The sequence below is a fragment of the Lactuca serriola genome, chromosome 5 (assembly GCF_051521515.1).
Source record: "Lactuca serriola cultivar US96UC23 chromosome 5, Lser_US96UC23_V15, whole genome shotgun sequence".
Taxonomy (NCBI): domain Eukaryota; kingdom Viridiplantae; phylum Streptophyta; class Magnoliopsida; order Asterales; family Asteraceae; genus Lactuca; species Lactuca serriola.
In genome coordinates this window covers 154,912,622-154,918,869 of record NC_136412.1, presented here as the reverse complement: position 1 = coordinate 154,918,869, position 6,248 = coordinate 154,912,622, and positions in this window count along the sequence as shown.

Here is a 6,248-nt window from a genome sequence, read left to right as displayed (position 1 = left end):
ACCTATCCTCAACCTGGACGATCACACCCGATAAACTGATAAAGACGGAAATATACCGCAACAAGTCATGGTGCCAAACTGTGCCGCCTTCCTTAACCAGCTCCATAGAATCCCCCAATTTTTTTTTATTCGACTATGGATAATGTGCTTCCAGTAGTATGGGTCCAATACTACTTCTACACCTATCCATACTTTCCTCAAGAATCATCTCGAGTCCTCTAAGTAACCACTCATGCCCGCATCCATCCTATCAATTCTTATACACGCGTTGTCAAATGAATACCCATCGCTAAACAACACAGGCCAACCCACTACAACACATCCTAGACTCTCCTAGGTTCTCGACCTCACCCTGCAATCATCTGCTGAAGAAATCTCGATAATTTCAGTTAACTATTTAATGAATACAATCACATACCGCAAAAATTAGATAATCCTTTGAGTAAAAGACTCATCCTTACAACTATTAGACTCATATGAGAGTTGCATAGTGGGTTCAAATCCGTACCTCTGAGATTATCTAACTTATGCAACATATGACTTAACATAGTCACTTAATACTTAACTCACATCCTCATGAATCCCACAATTCACAAAACAAGCAACATTCGTGTAGTAACACTTCCAAATCACAACCAAATAGAGGACATCTCAATCTTACTTCCTACCAAGAAAGATTTCAAATCTAATATAGCATCCAATTCCTCTTAGACTACAAGGCATCACATAACAGGCCAATCCATCCACCAAACATTTCTGCAACTGAGAGATACAGAGCATGCTAAGGATCTAATTAAACAACCCAAGAAGACCCAAGTGATAAGCAACATGGCCCACTCAGTCGAAAACCCTAAAAATGACCGATGTACTTGGGGAACCACCACACTACTTCGGCCATCAGGTACATAAGGAACTCCCCCCAACATCCTCTAGCTAGTTCACGCATACAATTACATATCACCGACACTAGATAATTTTTCGAATGAAAGGTCTCACACTACAACAGTTGGACTCAGACAAGAGCTACACAATAGATTTAAAACCTAACCTTCTAAAATTATTTAGTCTCAACAATATGTAACTTAGTATATTCGCTTACTAGTTAGCTGAAGCTACTAGGAACTCCTAAATAGCACAAAGCAAACAACATTCGAGCATTGAGTACTCGGAACAAGCATAACCTAAACATGCCATCCTATCACTGATTAATCAGTTATAACATGCAAGTCTACAAGATCATATGGTAGGCATATAAAGGTGTCTCTCCTAGCATTCTATCATGCAAATCCTGAGAAGATCCTTAGCCCTAACTAGCATGCTACTCACATATTCATAAATCAAAGCATATCATAACACATGTATGGATATTTTGGGAAAAATCACTTGAGCTCGGCCGATTGCATGCACCACACCCTTTTCTTTTATTGGAAAATCCTTTTTATAAAACATTTCTTTTTGAAAAATTCTACCAAACCCTCAGTTTGAGTTCAGACACACCTGAGAGTATGTTCGAATCCCTTAAACTAAGGCTCTGATACTAACTTGTAACGTCCCAAAAATTAAGACCAAAAATTTCGATTTTTATATTAATAATACCATTATCCAAAACAATATCATAAAACCAAAGTGACCTTAGAGTATGTAACCAAACATCCAAATACATCAAAGTTATATAAAATATGGAATAATATGGCGTATGAATTGCAGTCACCCCGAACTCTTCCCTTTTGAAATCGAGGTACCTGAAACAAAAACTAAAAATCGTAAGCATATAGCTTAGTAAGTTCCCCAAGATACCACATACCATACATATAAAACATATAATAATGGTCCCCGCCCGTCATCGATCCACGCTCGGTATACAGTTTTGTCAATCATTAGGCCCCGCTCGGTATACATATAAACATATAAATATATAAACACATAACACAAGAAATAATCACAAATATAAATAGCATAAAAATGGTCATCGGGCCCCGTCCGGTAAACATATACACACACATAACATAAGCAAGAGTCACGCAGACATCTAGCCCTCTAAATATAACAAACCACGAGCCGACATTGGTGCCTTCGACCTGCTAAACACAATGAGTAAACTCACATCTAGCTTTTGAATCTCTCAAATAAATCTCGTTCTGATGGCCTGGAAAAATCCTCGCGCTAACATCATCAAATAATATCCAATTAATAATTGGATCTCGACCCATAATCAAGAATCTAAGCTATTTGACCTATATCCAGGGTAAAAGACCATTTTACCCTTCAAAGCCTAAAATCACAAGTCTAATGGACCAACAAGGCCCAACCTTAAAATTCCAAAGCATGGCCTAAATCCGGGAATGCCAAGCCCAAGAGTCCAGTTGCTGAGTACATGGGGCGTACTTAGCTCCTACACTTCGCGTACTCCTTCCCGGGCCAGTGCATGCATCGTACAAGCTAGGTACGCCCAATGTACTCCCCAGACTACCAATCTACTCCATTAAGAACTTAATCAGTTGAGACCTCCATGCATGACTTAATCGGACCCAAGTCTCAAATGAACCTTAACAAGGCTCTTAACACTTTCATGGACCAATATCTTTCATAAAGCTTGCATCTTTATGAACAAGAGACCTCCATGGAGCTAAGATCTAACATCCATGGGTTTTGGAGTAGATCAAAAGCTCAACATAACTTAAAAGATCCAAAAATGCATAAACATGGCCCCAAATCTAGATCTAGCATAATGAACCATCAAGTAGAGAGCTTTATACCTCAAATGACTTGCAAAGATGATGATGAATCTGGATCTACAAGCTCAATCCATTCCAAAGCAACCTCTAAGTGTTATTCTTCCTTCAAATCACCAAAAATTTCCCCAAAACTCACTTCCAAGCTCAAAAATCACAAAAATGTACTTAGGGTTTGTTAGGGGGAAAAGTCATGCTTGGATGCTTCTTTTAGATTACCCTTTTGTATATGTGTAATGAGTTGTCTTTCCTTGATAAATAGGAAGTGAGTGACACTCATTTTATGTAAGAACATGTGAGCGATTATTCTAGTGAGAGTATTTTTGCATGACCCACTTTGTAATACTTTATGAGAGCATAAAATGAGATTATTTACATCTTTGTGTTCTTCATGTTCATGACTCTTGTATAATTCACTAAATCATTTGTTATTCCGCATTCGTCATCATAATCAGGATCACTACAATCGGTATCAGAGCGGGTGTTCTAGAATCTCTCAAGAATTGATCCATGATGACATTTTTGATTTGGTGATTCTTCATTGCTATTTGATCTTCGTGTTTAGAGAGTTTTTGGATTCTAGAAATGAAACTTTTCCTTGATTTGATTCATAATTTGATTTTCTTCGCTAGAATTCAAGTGATTCTTACTCTCTCTCTCTTTAGAAACCCATTGAAAATCACTTTCTCTCTCTAGAAAAACCCAAGTTCTTATCAATTGATCAAAGATGGTGTACTTGCATTATTATTCTTGGATTGTGATCATTGAAGATGTCAAATACAAAGTCAATGAAAATCAATTCCATGGATTATTGTTGAAAGGCGGTTTGATTACATGGGAAACTTTGGTTTCTTATGGAGGTTTGAAGGATGATCATAGAGGATTGAATGCTTGGTTAAACTTTCCATGAATATGTTATCTTCGAGCGCTAATCAAAAGGAAGGTGAAGAAAGAGATTTGTTTGATAAGAAATACATTTCTCTTGTTGAAAACCCAAGTGATCTTCATGCTCTTAAGTTTGTTAAAGTTCAAGACTATGGAATTCAATGTGATGTTCTTGATGTTCTTGAAGTTCATGATAAGAAGATTCAAGTTGATTCTAATGAAGTTGATAACGTTTTTTGCTCGATTGGAGTTCAAACCGATGATATTTTGTGTTCTTGTAATTTTTTTGAACGAATGATTCCTTATTGAAAGCCTTCAATCCAAGAAATTCACAAATATCAAACTCCAAAAGATTTGATTCAAACTTACAAAGTTGAAGTTGTCAAGAATGAAGTTGTTCTTGAATTCAAATCTTCAAGATGCAAAAAGATGAGAAAGAAAAAGAAGAAGAAGAAGAAGATCAAAAACATGAACAAATGGGTTTATTCACAAAAAAGTTCAAATGTTGTTGTGAAGCCAAAATCTATGAAGCAAATTTGGGTTCCAAGGAAATAATCACAAAGTTTTGCAATGAATTTGAATTCAAAACCCAAAAATGTTGATGGTTCCTATGAAGATGGTATTAGATCGTTGAAGTACATGAAGAACGAGTTGTACAACACGCATCGTGTGTGGTATAATATTCAATTTGAGGGTTTTCTTGTTCCCAAAAAAGAACCTAGATCATCATTGGTTATTTCTTGTGTTGCAAAGAGAAAAATAATTGTCAAGAAGATTTCTCACATTTTCAAATGGATTCTAAAACGTTCTTGATTTTTGATGATCTGAAGAAGATCGATCCATGTTTTTATCGAAATTTAGTTTTAATTTCGATTCATGCGTTTCATTTTTCATTTTTGATCGGTTTGTCTCATTGGATCTATTTTGTTTCAAATCTCATTGTTGATCCAATTATTTTTTTAGATCAATCCAAAAATTAAAATCATATTCTCATAATTTCAAAATCATTTTTTTTTGTGTTTATGGCAATTATTTCGAAGGTTCACTGTTCATATTTCGAAGCCCAAGAGATCTGTTACTTTTTATGAGATTGCCCAATTCAAAATCTATTCCTTGAGCCTAAATTCGAACAACATTAATTTTAAGACCAAATCAAATGTTACAAATCAGATGAATGAGATGTATAAAAGCCAAATTTTGACTTATTGTTGTTCATTTTTTTCATCGATTCGTATAGATTCATGGTCAAACTCAATTTCAATTGTTATTATTTTTCAAGATTCGTTCAAATCGAGAGAAGAAATTTGGATGTTGAGGAATGATTGAAATCAAAATGTTTGAATCATTGGTTTTGAGGCTTACATTTCGAATGCTTGATGTTAATTTCAAAACAAAACCGAAATCGAACCTGATTTCAATTTGTACGTACTTGGAATTGTTCGAATCGATATCAAGATGTTGATTTTGGAGTATTTGATTTTGATTCAACTGATTAGTGTTTTATATCTGGGATCGAACTTAAGGTAAAACCCACATTGTCCACTAGTGTTGATGATTCGGTTCCAGTCAAGGATGTAGTTTGGGAGTCGAATGATTCTCACAATCAAATCAGAATCGCAATCGAATATTGATTGTGATGGAAAGATGGGAACTAATTTCGAAGGTCTGCATATGGTTTGGAATTGATAGGGAAGGTGTGATATCGAATGGATTTGGATTTTGTTGGGATGATGAATAGTTTAATGCCAAACGTCAAAATTGTTTTGAGAATAGTCAAAATCGATTCGAATTCATCGATTGAGAAGTCTGGAAATCGAATGGATTTAGAGTTTGGTTTTCGAACGTCTCGTAACAAGTTGAAAGCTACCTTCTTTTGAGTGGCTGAAAGCGAAGGTTGTGTATTTGAATTCGATTGGGAAGGATAGACTGTGACGATGGGGTTGCATAATCGAAGGCTTGGGTGCCTAATCGACCTTCAATGACTCTTGACGGAATGTGATTCGTGGTCAATACTTGGTTGATGTCGATGTCAATTTTGCTGGATGGTCGATACTTGGGTATTGATGTCGATAGTCGACTAGGACAAGAAGGATTTGGAATCGAACTCTAAAGGTTCGAAATGGATGGTTTGGACTATGAAGGTTTGATTTCGAAATAGGAGTAATTACTTGGAAGGATTGATTTTGAAGGCTCGTTGTGGGTATCAACATGTGATGATCGAAGGACTGATCGCATTTGATATTCGAAGTGCGGGTGGAGAAGAAACAAAACTTGTCGATTCGAATCCCTCAAATATCAAAGAATTGACATTTTCTACACACATTTGAAATGGGGATAAATTTGTGAAGAATGCTGGATTTTAATTTCGAATCCCTGAAGTTAAGAAGAAATGACAGAATTACCTATTTTCACAATTGGGCTAAAAATTCTGAAAAATGGGAGAATTTATGTATCAGGTCCCTATAGTTTATATGAATTGACACTTTGTGCCAAGTTTCACAATTGGGGTAAAGTTTCGTATCTAAGACTGTTTTTGGCACAACATGTCCTGCAGAATTCTGATATTGTTAGTTTTTGCCCAGATTTTGGAAATTCTTGCAACTCTCACCCAAAAGTCGAAATTTTTCACAA